Genomic DNA, 15,353 nt, shown 5'->3' with positions numbered 1-15,353 from the left:
GCAGTAAAAAAGTTAAGCACTCTTTTCTAATTAACACCCTATTAGTATAACAGCAATATCCATGTAGAGTTACTCAAGATTATGTTTATTTTCATCACTTGGCTTAGGTTGGTTTCCAAGCTAAGGAAATTGGAACTTACCTGATGGTGTGAAGTAATGAATTACTGAAACCGCCCTTCAAGCCAGACTCAGCCGACAAAGAAATATGCTAAGATGGGTACATGCCAGGAAATGCCAGTCAAACAGGTGCCTGTTGGGGAAATATGATAACCAGAAACCCCAGGCAAACGTTTCCCAGACCAAAGCTCCCCTGGACTCCAGAATACACTTCCTGGAAAATGTGGGCATGGTGAGAGTGCCCTCTGCTGGCAGCAAGGAGTATTTTCAGCAATTTGCAAGCCAATTTGCCCTAGTCTACAGGGAGAGGATTTGAGAGAACTTGAGAAGTTCAAGGAAACTTATTAGGCCTGCCTCTACTTTTATAATGGCAATAAAGTCCAACATAACCATTATGAGAAAGTAAAATACGTAAATACAGGCCCTGTTATAGAGTATAGCTGGAAAAGTTTAGAAGGGCGCGCAGGTTGCTGTTTGAGACAGAGAGGAAGTTGATGAGGAGGGAGGGAGGAGGCCATGCAGGGGTGATACGAGCAGCAGATGAGAGAGGATGGGACGTGGCCAACAGATGAGGGTGTGGTTCTCTGCTGGGATCATGGGCTGTTCACCCTGTAACAGGAGGGAAGGCAGAGTGTAGTCACAGGTAGGTGTGCAGGTGTCACAGTGGGAGATGGTGGAAGGTTTGTTTTGAATCTACCAGTGAAATGGGAAGCAAATCCCTCACCTGAGTTTCCATGAGGCACGAGTGAAAAGTTTGAAATAGTCATCTAGGAGAAGGAGAAAATGAATACACAGAGAGGGGTGGGGAGCACAGCAGGATTGCCAAGCAGCAGGAAAGGGAACACAGTCATGAGTTTCAAATGCAATCAGTGGAGAGGCTGCTTCTTCGGGGGTTGCAGAAAGCTACAACTATCACCCATCCTCACCCATTACACAATCACAATTTTTCTTGAAACCACCAGAGAGCTGAGATCACAAGGCTGCAAACTTTTCAGCTCTTTCGCCAACAGGTCATTTGTAGGAAGCCTAGCATTTTCCTTCAGGCCCCAAACTATAAGCCTCTTCTCTGAAGATATTGGACTTACCTCCAGGGCCAAACAGGACTCCAGGTTGGGTTCTAGTACCGAGGAGTAAAGCCCTCCCCTTATGCATTTGGGAAGCCACAGCTTAGGTCTGGCTATCGACATGCTAATGCAAAAGAGCAGTGCACCCACCGCTGAGCCCTGCCCACAGTGGTCCGCATACTCACTCCTAGGAGAGACCTAGATAGAAAAACAGCCACACCCCTGCATAAGCCAGGAAGCCCACAGCAGCTCTGTAGAAAACAACACCGTTTCCCATTATTATTTAAACATTTCTTTTTAACGTTTAGTTATTTTTGAGAGAGACAGAGTGCAAGTAGGGGAGGGGCAGAGAGAGAGGGAGACACAGAATCTGAAGCAGGCTCCAGGCTCCGAGCTGTCAGGACAGAGCCCGACGCGGGACTGGAACTCATGAACCATGAGATCATGACCTGAGTAGAAGTCAGAGGCTCAACCAACTGGGCCACCCAGGTGCCCTTCCCATTATTAAGTAGAAATTGACAATCACCAGGCAACAGACAAACACCTGAGTGTAAAACAACAACTATACAAACAAAATCACTCCAAAGGAAACAGGTAACTTCAGCGAAGAGAAGCAACATAAAAGCTTATGTTATATCCTAACATAAAAGCTAACTTATATCCTCAGAATTTTTGAGATTTTGTGTGGATATGAATAAAAACAAGAGCAGGCGGTGCTATTAAAGAAACATTCAGAAAATTATTTAGAAAAAAGTTAATAGAACAATTGGAAGATAAAGGCAAAGCGGTTTCCTAGGGCATAAGGCAAAGACCTGGAAACCTGAGAGAAAGTTAAAAGCCCTAAGTATCAATCCAGAAAGACAATCACCTGCTTAATAGACGTTCTAGAGGAGAAACAGAGAAAGTGGATCAAAACAATAATATAAGCTACTTCCCTAGGGTTCAAAAGGAATGTAGTTTTCACATTTTAAAAGTTCAAATAGTATTGACGGCCATGCACAAGTTTGACAAACTTCTACAGGGGTGCCTGAGTGGCTCAGTCGGTTAAGCATCCGATTCTTGATTTCGGCTCAGGTCATGATCTCATGGTTTGTGGGTTCGAGCCCTGCATCGGGCTCTGTGCTGACAGCTCGGAGCCTGGAGCAGCTTCAGATTCTGTGTCTCCATCTCTCTCTCTTGAAAATAAATAAACATTAAAAAACACACAAACTTCTACATTCTGAGGATAGGGTATATCCTAAAGGGGAGAGAAGGGTGGGGGAAGGTGATTCAGGGGTGGGAAGGGAGAGAACAAGACAGAGAGGGGAAGAAAGGGACATTCTTTGAAAATAGGAAGTCAGGTTGTCATCAGGTTTCTTATCAACAGCTGGATTTTAGAAACGATGGATCCAATTCCTCCAAAGTTCTAAGGACAAATTATTTCGGATCTAGAATTCTAATCAAATGTGAAGCTGCAGTAAAATGTTTTGAGAAATGCAGAGCAAATTAGGTGCAGCTGTCATGAAAACGCACGCTGCAGATCTCTGATTATGGGGACTGTAACTGAGGTGGGCCCACTTTCGTGCCTAAAATCCATTACACATGTGTTAGCTAGTTTATGACTGTAGCAGAGACACTAAAGCAAACCTGCCTCTGGGACACAGGAGACTCTCCAGTGTCTTTGCCAAACCGTTCCGTTGACTCAGTGGCGGTCTAGAACACCTCTACCCAACCTTCTCTCCCTCTCTCCATCACTTGGCATCTAACCTACACCAGGGTCTGAAGGTCCTCCAGGACTTGCCCAGCTCCTTCCTGTTCTTCTCATACAAGTGCATTTACTCCCACCGTGGAATCTATGCATCTAAAATCTTAAAAAGGATTACAGGGAAAATTGGGGATTTGAGATGCAGACAAAGGAGACCCAACATATGCATAACTGAAGAAGAAAACCGAAATCATGAACCATAAGTGTATATTTCGTTAAATATCTGGACACGCGGAAAGGGAGTGATGGCGTATGCTCTTGTCTCTCATTTTTGACAATACCTTCCAAAATTCTGAGCACACCAAAGCCCCCTTTGGCTTTGAAGCCATATGATCTTGACTTTAAATCTTGTCTCTTCCAGTTACTACAAGAGATCTCAGTGGGTTACTTAGCATCTCTCTGCCCTGGTGTTCTCACCTGTATAGTATGCCCATGAATACCTATCGTGTAATAATGTGGTGAAAGTTACATGAAAATTGCACACAGTGCCTGATACTTAACAGGCAAAGTGGACAAAGATACAACTAGAAAAGTTACTGAAGAGAATCTGCGCGGATCCCTCTTTGTCTTTTGGTAACAGGTTTTAGAGTAAATACAGTAACATCTCCTGAGCAAGACAATGTACAGATATGGGTCCAAATTTGGGGGCTTGAATCCCAGCTATATCACTTTCTGGTTGGGAGGCCTTACATAACATCTCTGCCTCAGTTTCCCCATTTCATAATGATACTTCTCTCTTAGGGCTGGTATGAAAATTAAATGAATTAGTACATGTGAGTGTTTAGATGACTGCCTGGATCACAATAAATAATCAATAAATGTTGGCTGTCATTGAGCTTGTCAATTAGCTCTGAGACCCTCTGGGTTGAGGTGCCTGATTGGATACAATATATGTGTAGCATTTTCCCTCAGTAAAGTAACTTTAAAACAGAACAAAAACATAAACTCAAGGCAACAGGGAGAACAAGAGAAGACAAGAGGTATCAAATTTGTGAAGCTACAAATCAGAAGGGCGCGTGGCAGCCGAATCCGCTTAGCTGATGGAGCTGAACGTTATGCCCTCAGTGGAGAATGTGAGAACTCCGCTTGATTCATCCCGCAGAACCTCCCGAAGAACCTCCCGGAGCTCAGAACTGGGTGGCATTGGGTGCCTTCAGAACAGGGGGTAAGGGAGGGGCTCAAATAAGAAGCCAGGGGGTGGGGGCGAACTGTCAAGGAGTAATAAGATTTCTTCCTTACCTCACACTGCTTGTGGCTGCCCCTTTCCCGTCTCGGTACAACACGGAAGGCTTTTCTGCAAAGGAGAGAAATAAAGTCCTGTGTGCTACACAGAAAACAGGCTTCTGGGGGCATGTGCACCTGAATGCTGAGACCCCCAGCTCACTTCTTCATTCATCTTGAAAAATGTCAGCATCCAGAACATTTCCTTGCAATCGGGAGAGAAGACCCTCCCTCGGGGAATCTGGCCAGCCTGAGAAGAAAGACGTTGACTTGGAGGTTCCCAGTACACAACGGCTTTGGACCACCCAGGATGAAACGCCAATCTTTCCCTTCCTGCATTTAGGACTTCCAGTCTCTTTTTTTAGAGCCCAGTCTTAGCCAAGAGTAGACAGCCAAGTCTTGTCAGACATCGAGAAAGTTCTCTGACGTGGAATAAAGAGGTCCAAACAGGTAAATAATGAAATCTAGAGGAAATAGAATGAATGCAGTTTAGAAGAAAACTTTTTTTTTTAAGTTATCATTAATACTCCTGGAGAATGAGGGTGATGTTATCAATGAAGCAAGAACAAAGTGTTACTGAAAAGTCCCCAAATAAAAATAATAACAACAAAAAATGCTTTTGAAAATTAAAATAGGGTGGCAGAAATGAGACACTCAGTAGAAGAACCAGAAGGTAAATGGGAAGAAATTTCCTGGCAAATGGAACAAAAAGAATAAAGAAATGGAAATTAGGAGATATGACATAAGAAATTAGAGGATAAGTGTAAAAGATCCAAAATCTGACCAAGAGGAATTTCAAAAGAGAACAGAGAAGGCTAAGGGGACTAGATCATCAAAAATAGTTTAAGAATATTTACCAGAGCTGAAGAACATGACTTTTCAGATTCAAAGAGCCCAGTGAGGGGCGCCTAGGTGGCTCAGTCAGTTAAGTGTCTGACTCTTGATCTCAGCTCAGGTCATGATCTGATGGCTTGTGAGGTTGAGCCCTGCCCCGGGCTCTGCACTGACTGCATGCAGCCTGCTTGGGATTCTCTCTCCCTCACTCTCTGCCCCTTCCCTGCTCACACACGTGCTCACATGTGAGAGCCCCCAAATTAAAAATAAATCCATGTGAAGGGGCATCATTGTGAAATTTCAGAACAAAGAGAAGATCCTACAAGCTTCCAGAGAGAAAAACTAGATCACATATAAAAGAATTCAAATAGCTTCTCAATAGCCACACTGGAAATAAAAGGGCAGTGGAGAAACACCCCGCAAATTATGAAAAAAAAAATTCCAACCTAGAAGAATTATTTCCAACTTAGAATTCTAGAGTCAGGGTGCCTGGGTGGCTCAGTTGGTTGAGCGTCCGACTTCGGCTCAGGTCATGATCTCATGGTCTGTGGGTTCAAGCCCTATGTTGGGCTCTGTGCTGACAGCTTGGAGCCTGGAGCCTTCTTCCGATCCTGTGTCTCCCTCTCTCTCTGCCCCTCCCCTGCTCTCACGTTGTCTCACTCTGTCTCTCAAAAATAAATAAATGTAAAAAAAATTAAAAAAAAAAAGAATTCTAGAGTCAGTTAACAAGCAAATGTGAGGACAGGCACAATAAAGACATCTTTGGGCTCGAGACCTCCACCTCCCATGCATCCTTCTCAAGGAGGCTATTGGAAGTAAAGCAAGGAAGAGAAGGACATGGGATAAAGAAAATTAACTTCAACCCAGAGAAGAAATTATGAGAAATATGGTGAAGGGAGCTCCCAGAGTGACAGCTGTAGACCAGGTGATAGGGCAGGTGTATTTCCCAGGTTGGAGCAGTGTCACACAAAAGGCAGGTGTGGTGATGAGCATGGCTATACCCTAGACTGTTGGACCATCTTTTTAACCTGATGAGGTTGCTGAAGCACAAATTCCATTCCAACAAGGTATTAAACTAAAAAGAGGAAGACATTAAGGAAACAGGAAATCCAACCCAAAGAGAAACGCAAAAATAATTTAGGGATGGCAGCAAAGAGAAGTCAGTCCCAGGAATACAGCTATGCAGCAGGCCTACAGACCAAAAACCAGCTCCTGTAGGATAAAGCAAGTCCTCATGAAAAGTGGTTCCAATAGCGAAAGAAAGAAAGAAAGAAAGAAAGAAAGAAAGAAAGAAGAAAGAAAGAAGAAAGAAAGAAAAGAAAGAAAGAAAGAAAGAAAGAAAGAAAGAATTAAATTGCTTGATGTTGTTGGCCTTGTAGAAAAACGTTCTGAGAGACTTTTGGAAGTTGTAGGGTTAATTGACAATTAAATGCAAAAAAGTTAAGTAAATGAAAAAGCAAGGCAATTATCCACTACAGATAAAACAAGAATTAAGAAAGGAAACATAATCGTAGTGCACTACAATGCTCACTGTGAATAATATTTGTCTAGGCAGACAATGTAAACAGCGACTATTGATCTAAAAACTGTAATCTACATGAGGAGGAGGAGGGACAGGAAACAGAGGGATGCGGACAGTGGTGTCCAAGAACGAGATTGAGATCCTCATCTACCACAATAAGAAGTCAGTGGATCGCATCTAGAATTGATGAAGTGAAAGATAGCATAAACTTGTTATTTAGAAACACAGGGATGAGGAAACCCAGGGAAACAGCAGTTGGCAGTGCTGGCCCCTGGGGTGGAACCATGTGAAATAGGACAGGTGGAACAAGGAATTTGTATTTTGTTCCAAATACGTTCGTTCAATTTGATGTTTGAAACTGTGTGCACTGCTAAAAAATTAATTTTAAAAATGGATGGATTTTTCCTAGCATCTTTTCTTCCACGTCTCCTCATGGCCTCTGAATGCTCTGGTGTCCTTTTCTGGCTGCCCTGGTCAAGGGTTAAGGCTTAGAAGATGACAATCCCACACACCCTTAAAAACTACCTCTTATTTTTCTACAGGTGTATGTTTCTTTTCTTTTTTTTTTTATTATATAGCATTTTATTTAAAAATTTTTAATGTTTATTTTTGAGAGAGAGAGAGACAAAGAGAGAGGGGAAGGGCCAGAGAGAGAGGGAGACACAGAATCTGAAGCAGGCTCCAGGCTCCAAGCTGTCAGCACAGAGCCCGAAGTGGGGCTCGAACTCACAAATCGCGAGATCATGACCTGAGCTGAAGTTGGATGCTTAACCGACCGAGCCACCCAGACGCCCCTATAGCATTTTATTTTTTTAAAAAAACTTTATTTCATAGAATACATTTTCACATTAGAGATTCCTACAGTGGAAGAATAACTATTACTTACAGTTTTATATTTGTAGAACATTAGGACAAGTAAAATAAACACATTTGAGGATTAAGTCCCAGTTCAGAATCTGTAATATTTTGATACATCTATAAGGGGACCTCTTCCCTACATGGAATTTTTCTACACTCAGAAGCTCTCCAGGCTCCTCCTCCCAAGTTTTAGAAATGAGCAGTATTTCCTAACCTTAAAGCTTCCCTAGGACATGTAACCATTAATAACTGGTACAACAGAGAGGGAAGTTTTCAAAAATTAAACGCTGACTAATTTTCTGCAAAGTCTTTCCTTGTGAATGAACAGTCTTTCCCTTTCACCGTCATTCCCAGGACAAACGTATACGTTTGATCAGGTATTGATAGTAATAAAGTTGAATTCCCTTTAAGAATCTGAAAAGCTAACAGGCAAAAGCTCATATGCAATGTTTAGTTATGCTGAGTCTTATGAGAAGCTGGGAGACAACCCCCATAAACTCACCAGAACAAGGAACCCAGTCCCCAAAATACGTGGATACAATTCCTCTCAAACCTTTTCCTCAAAGACGAAATTCTAAAAATAACAAGGCAATTAGGAGAAGGGGTTTGTCTCACCAATGGACTTACCTGTCATTTCCTCCTTATTGTGAGTTGAATGGTATGCAGGGCAGAGGCAAAAAGGTGTACATCAATTCTCGCGGTATTGAGTCAAAAAGGTCAGAGCTTCCACAGCATGGCAACAGCTTTTGCAGATGCCCACATCATGATAGTTGAAATAACACAGCCCAGCAAAGGTTAAAGCTGACAGGGCCAAAACGCCTGCCTTGGCAGTTTTCTGCAAAGCGTCTCCAGGAACGTAGTCAGTTAACCATTTATCCAAGGCCCCAGTGACTATGGAGCATGAGGGCTGCAGCCAAGAAGTAGTCCATCGCAGAGCTGGGATTCAAAGAAGCAGCTGGAATTAGGCCCAGGAGCAAAATACTGACCACCCTCTCACCAGTCCAGTGGAGAGATACAGCCTTGGAACCAGCATGGTGGTTGGGTGACAGGTGAATGTGTTGTGTTCTGCACTGTCCTGGGGTAGGTTGGTCTTGAGACATAAGCAGGTCTGACCACTGGAATTCGGAGAAACGGAGCTTGGCCTCCTTGTGCACCACACAGGACACTCAGCCTCCAGAGATTCGCCATCTTTTATAGGTGTGTGTTTCTTAAAGTGGGCTATTATTTCAAAGAACAGTGCCCTATGTAATTTTATATGGAAGAATGAAGAAAGTGATCGTGGCAAGAAAATTAGAACTGTAAATTCCTTAAAGGCAAGTTCAACACTTTGCATTTATCAGCCATCTTAATTTCTCATGTCCCTAATTTCCTTTTTGACCTCTTGGGAAATCTTTAGTTTCCCCCCTTGCATTCCTGGACTGAAGTCCAGCTCTCAGGCAACTGATGGCTTCCCACATTTCAGGACCCGCTCTGGGGACTCTGTGCGGCCCAGGCTTCTGCTGACTTAAGCCCGTGTCTAGTTCTTTCTAACCGGCTCATCTTCCCCTTGAAAAACAAGGACATCCCCTCCCTTAGAGCAGTGTCCCGCTCACCGCCCAGAGCTTGGCACAGAATATAGTCTAGGATAATTAACTGAATGAATGAACTGCTTTTCTAACCTCAGAACAATCCTTAAACTGCTGTAAGAGCTGAAGGGATCCTAGTTGATCTAGTCCAACCACCTCATTTTGCAAAATCCCTGACAGGAGCCAGCATTTGTTCAGGTCACTTGGTGAGTTAGATACGGAAGTAGGTGTGCATACTCATATCCTCGGGCCACTGTAGCAAAGCACCAAGAAATGGGTGGCATTAAACAACAGGAATTTATTCTCTCATGGTTCTGGAGGCTAGAAGTACAGAATCAAGGTGTGGCCAGGGCCATGCTCCTTCCAAAGGCTCTGGGGGAGGGTCTTTCCTTACCTCTTCCAGCTTCTGGTGGCCCCAAGAGTTCCTTGGCTTGTGAAAGACTAGCTCCAATCTCTGCCTGTCTTCACGTGGCCATCTTCCCTCTGTGCTGGGCGTCTTCGCATGGTGTTCTCCCCACCTATCTTCACATCTTCTTTGTATAAAAACACCAATTATATTGGATAAAAGGCCCACCCTACTCCAACATGACTTCATCTTAACTACATCTGCAACAACCCTATTTCCAGATGAGGTCATATTCTGAGGTAGCAGGAGTTCAGACTTGAACGTAGCTTTGGGGAGGGGACCCATTACCACCCGTAACAAGATGGAAAAAGGATTTTCTGTTTTCTAAACCTGGCCAGTTGGGTTGTCCACTTGTTTGCATGGTTGCCTTTCTGTCCCCTCCCCCCGCCCCCCCAGGCTGGACAGCCTGGCTCCACCCAGCTCCCACCCCATGAAGACAGCTTGTCCAGCTTGCTGGGAGGAATACTTTAATATTACTGCTTAATGTCAGTTTGCATATTAAAAGAAGCTCTTAAAAAACCATAGATTCCTTTGAGAGCGAAACAAATGGAATAAGTGATTAAATGAGAGACAGAATTTCAAACTCAGTGAAAGGAGTGGGGGGAGATATTTGAGAAAGTGTCCTTCCTGGAACCCCTCCATCGCACTTTGTGAGTTTCCGCCCTCTCCTCATGAGCTCAGATGTGAAGGCAGGCATTTGGGGATAGAAATGCTCGCCCTCATCCAAGAGGATAGATCTCCTCTTCTGCTTCCCATATGCCAGCACCCCTGTATCCCGGGGCTCCAGCAGTGGCTGGGAGGTTGGGAAAGCAGGTGGCGACAGAACATTCCCATAATGCCTGCCTTTGTGCTGTCATCTGTGGTCTGTGCCTTTCTTGCCCACATCCAATGGCCTGTTCCTCTCCAGTTGCCACATTGACCTGACCCGGCTCATGATGACATGGAAACAGGAGCCCAGGGTCACGGGTCTCTTTCTTGCCATGGAAGAACAAGAATGATGGTCTCACCCATTTAGGATGACACAATCTTTTGGGCTGGAACGTGCTGTCTTTTCTTTTTTAAATTGAGACCACAGGCCTCTGTGGATAAGGACAGGCTGTCAGGTCACAATAGCCCTGTGGTGTTTATTTTAAAAGCCACGAGAATAAATCTGATTCATGCCTCTAATGATTCAGCCTTCCCCATAATTGTGAGGGAGGAGAAGTTTTTCTCTACTTCCCCTTCCTTGCTCCTCTTCTCCCTTTAGCCGTCCTAAGGTCCCACCAGTCTTTCTAAAAGCCGTATCTCATGCCTGTGTGTTAACTGGTGTCATCCCTCCAAGGAGGCTTTGCACTATTAAAGAGCAAAGCAGAAAGAGGGACACAGAAGCACCAAGCACCTTTTGTGCAAAGAAGGCAATCTGGGGGGAGTGGGAGGGCTTCCAGTTAGTTCACCGCTACCTCTGCTCAGAATTGATGTAGACAGTGGGCTTTGGTGTTGGGAGCCCAGGCTGCCAGCTAGAGGAGGGCCTAGAGATGGAGGCCCAGGGGCTGACAAGAGCCATGGGGAGCCCAGGGCCCAGGGGCTAGCCACATGGATGAGACCTAGGGAAACCATTATGTTCTTCCACCAAAACAAATTTCAAAGGCAGTGATAAGACAGAAAAGCTGGGTAATGACATGCCCGAGCTTCCTTTCATCTAAGCATCTGGATTCTCTTGGAAGCACTAATTATGTCTTCCTCCCTCTGGAGAGAGAAGGAACCCAATGGTTGTCACCGTGGAAGGACATCTCAGCTCACTGGGAAAGCGGAGAGCAATGGACTCAAGCCAGGAGATGGGGTTCCAGCCTTGGCCTGTCAGCATGTGGTTCTCAGGCAAATTCCTTGACTGGAGTCTTAGTTTCATTATGCTACAAATGGGAGAAAGAGTAATAATACTAGTAATGATGATAGTAACCTCTGTGAAACACTTCTGTGGAGCTGGGTGTTGTGTGAGAGCTGCACCTGCCTCATCTCAGGAGGCTGGTACCACCATGGAACCCATTTTGCAGATGAGAACATCAAGTCCTGGAGAGAATGAATGGCTTTGGCGGTAAGTAGAGATGTTGGTGGGTGAACACAGGTCAGCTGAGGGCAAAGCAAGGGCTGATAGGCCGGTATGAAAATCTAATGAGACAGTACGTGGCAGAGTGCTCAAGCAGGTTCCACATTGCGTGGTAACAGAAGTGAGTGTCAGGACCAGAGTTCCAGGCCGGGGCTGCCATCCCACCTTCCACTCCAGGCTATAGGCTATTATTGTATCTCTGGGTCCAACTTTCTCAGGGATGGTGCTTGTGCAAGACTTAGATCTCCAGTGGCTTGATTCTGTGGGAGGAACAGCATAGAATGTTCTAGATTAAAACGTTTTGTTCCTTTCAAAACCCCCACACGGCTTCTGAATCCTTTAGTCCAGGAAAGCCAAACCATTCTAGCCTTAATCAATTCTGCACAAGCAATTGTCATAGTGAGATGATAATTGAAAAAAGACTATTCTCTGTGTTACTTTGTACCCCTTCCCAAAGCTTGAGCAACATTGTTAGATGGAGGAAAAAAAAACCTGGGGTAGGATATGAAGTGTCTTTTCCCCTTTTGGTGTTGAAAAGATGGCTGATTTTGTAATTAATGGTGTGCACTCTAAATTAGTGACATCAGGGTTCCATAGCATTCGCCTGAGTGCAGGTGAATAACCAGCCAAGAGAAAAGTCCCCATGGCCTGTCACGCCCTCCAAGAGCCTTTTCTCCATTGTCCCCCCCAACTCCTCCCCCTACAAGTTTGCTGGGCACGGTGCTGGGTGCTGCAGTTGCGGGGCGGGGGGGGGGGGGGGGGGGGGGGGAGGATGGGGAGACCCCCGCTGCAGGTGGAGAGCCCTAGGAGTCCACACTTGGCCAGACGGGTGGAAGTATTGACAGAAGAGGTGAAGGGTACGCTAGGCAGGCATAGGAACACGGGATGCTGGGACACAGGATGGTGTCCCAGAGTCCAGCAGGTGAGGCTTGCGGCGCGCTTAGGTCCAGATCCAAAAGGTATCCTGGTAAGTCTCGTGAAATAGGTGGCGTGGCCTACTGGAGCCGGCGGTCCTTGAAGGCGCTGAAGCAAGGATGTGAACGGAGGGACAGGAGTCCTGTGTGGGCGGGCGCCCTCTGGCGGCTGTGGGGCAGTGCAGCGAGGCAGGGAGGAGGGGGCTGCTTCCCCAAGCCTGGGAGACAGACGGCAACGCACTGGCGACCCAGACGCATGTGTTCTTTTTAATCCTTGTCCAGCATTCTGCAAGAGAAGCTGCTGCCTATTGAATCATCCGTGTAGTTAGTGAGAATCTAAGACACGAAACAAGATTTCCTCAAAAGTAAGTTGTTTCATGATTGCTGTAAGGGTCCCAGCACAAACTGGAACAGAGGAATCATTCGTCAATGGATTGTTAGATCCTTTTATTTTATTCTTATTTTTATTTATTGGGGGGGGGGAGGAGATTGTTAAATCCTTTAAAAAAATTTTTTTTAATGTTTATTTATTTTGAGAGAGAGGGAGACACAGAATTGGAAGCAGCTCCAGGCTCTGGGCTGTCAGCACAGAGCCCACCAGGGGCTGGAACCCACCAGCCATGAGATCATGACCTGAGCTGAAGACTGAGCCACCCAGGCGCCCCTGTTAAATCCTTTTTAAAAGTGTTGCTGCTGCTGTTCTTCACTTAGGGGTTCACCTGGTGACGGTAATGACAACAGCAAACACTTAGAGAACATTTACTACATGTCCTGCTGTGCTCTAGGAACTTTCAACAGGTCAGTGTGTTAATGTCTGCAACGACCTGTTATTATCTCCCATTTGTTGGTGAGGACATAAATAAGCAGTTTGGCTCTGGAGCCCCCTCTCGGCTGCTGATCTGCTGTCTCATCACTTGACATGTCCAACGTGCCCAGCATTTAGTGGCACTGAGCTGCAGAGGGTTCTTTAGCCAGAAGATACACGTAAGAGCTTTGTGTACATGTGTATTTTTGGGGAGAGAGGGTCTTTGCTTTAGGCACTTTCTTGGTCTCAATCACTGAGTGGCAGTGTGACTTTGGGCAGGTGGCAGCCCCTCTTTGCCTCAGTTTCCTCATCTGTAGAATGAAGGAGGGGTGGTGAGCCCTGTGATCTCCATGACTTCTTGCAGTTCTGGTATCTGCTGCTCTGAGTTAGTCTGAGAAATATCTGAGCCCCAGGGACCATGCATGGTCCAAGTGCTCTGCTGGGCCCTGGGCTACAGGGGAGTAAGACCAGCCTGTGCCTCCAAGAAGCTTGTGTTCCCCCACAGGGAAACAGCCATTAGGTCCAGTCTCCCTCCCTGAAAGCTGGGGCCGGGAGAGGAAAGTTTGATGGGATAGCATCCTGGCTGACCATGAAGGCAGAGCCTCTCTTGGAACAGTGGTGGCACAGAGCCGAGAGTGCGGGACTCCTGTGCCCCAGGCTACTGTGAGTGGAGTCCTACATCTTGAGGCCAGTGGGCTTCCTACTTAAGCCCTCAGGACAAAGATTCTGCCGTCTCTGCCTGACTCTGAGTTGTGATCTACCAGTGAGCACAGCCTCACTTCCTCCTGTCAGGTTTTCAGTATTAGCTCTTTCTCCAGAATCCAGTGTCATTTTAGGACCTTGTCATCCATCAGCCTGAGCCACCTGCCCCACCCTCAAGGTCACGCCTGAGCTCGTCATGACCCCAGGTTCAGACTCTGCCCTTCCCGTGTTCATCCATCGGCCCCCACTGGCCCTCCCTCACCCTCACAGAGCCCATCAGCCAGCAGGCCCCTCTGCTTCCCTCCCTGTTCAGTCTCTCTGCCCTTCACCTCTCAGTGCCATTCTTGACAACAAACGAGATGCCTCTGGCCCCTGCTCAGTTTAATTCCCTGCCAGGCCAACCACCACGGCAGTTCCCCTGACTCTACGGGTCCCGGGCTTTTCGGGCAGCCACAAGCCAGCAGCACGGGCACTGCATAGTCAGTGCCCACCAGCCGCCTGCCAGGCGGTGGTAGGGGTTTGTCTCGTGAGCACCACCCCCCCCCCCCGCCCCGCCACTTACCCCTCAACCGTCTCTGCTCTCGGCACATCTCTAGCCTCCCTCCCGGGTCCCCCTGACTCCCGGCAGACAACCTCGCCTCCTGCTTCAGAAGGAACCAATAACCGGTCACCCCAAAGAAACTCACTCACAGTTCTGTAGCCACACTGCCCAGCCATCTGCACCTCACCCTTCACATGTCCCTTCTCTGCTGGGGCTCCAGTTGTAGTTTTTCTTAACGTAATACATTTATTTAACATTATCTGCAACGTGATTAAAAGGATGGCATGTGGTAGGCATTCTTCTGGGACTTACCTTTTTCACTTACTATGCATCGCTAAGACTCTTCCATTTGGTTGCATGTTTTTGCAATTCATTTGTATGAACTGCTCTGAAATGTTCTGTGTGGGAAAAGACCACAAAGGAATGATAAAAAATGGGATTCAGGATGGTGGTCACTTTCAGTGGGGGGTGGCCAAGGGCAGGATGGGGAAGGAATACATAGCAAGTTATTGTCAATAGGCTAGTTCTTATGTAGGACGATAATTTCACAACTGTTTCCTATAATATTAATGTTAGTAAATAAATATCTCAGATATGTACCTAAGATGAGGATGTGCTATGAACTAAGACATGCAATTATTACTGTTATATATAATCTTGTTATAAAGTATATTAATCATAATCCTTATATATGCTCTTATGTGTATGCATGTATACATAATGTGTAATATATAATACACAGCATGTATTATGTACTATATACTAATAAAATACGTTAGTATATATACCATTGTTATGTATTATATAATAACATACTTTATTATTTTATGACATATTTAATCTTTAATAAAATAAAAAATATATTATCATATATGGTAATAAATTAAAACACTCATACTCCTTACCCCCCATACTGCTCCAGCTGTCACTGTTCTTTTTCCTTCCTTTTCAGAATCACATTGCCATCCTCCCTGTCT

At 45.6% G+C, this 15,353-nt stretch overlaps 1 pseudogene; it reads right to left on the bottom strand.

The window, feature by feature from the left end:
• Window positions 1–8,077: 8,077 nt before the first annotated feature.
• LOC121019285 (succinate dehydrogenase [ubiquinone] cytochrome b small subunit, mitochondrial-like) lies at window positions 8,078–8,563 on the bottom strand (annotated as a pseudogene).
• Window positions 8,564–15,353: the final 6,790 nt, after the last annotated feature.

This window comes from Herpailurus yagouaroundi, unplaced genomic scaffold (assembly GCF_014898765.1).
Source record: "Herpailurus yagouaroundi ecotype Mexico unplaced genomic scaffold, PumYag 221, whole genome shotgun sequence".
Taxonomy (NCBI): Eukaryota; Metazoa; Chordata; class Mammalia; order Carnivora; family Felidae; genus Herpailurus; species Herpailurus yagouaroundi.
Note: the sequence above shows the minus strand (reverse complement) of the source record. Positions and strands in the feature narration are given on the sequence as shown.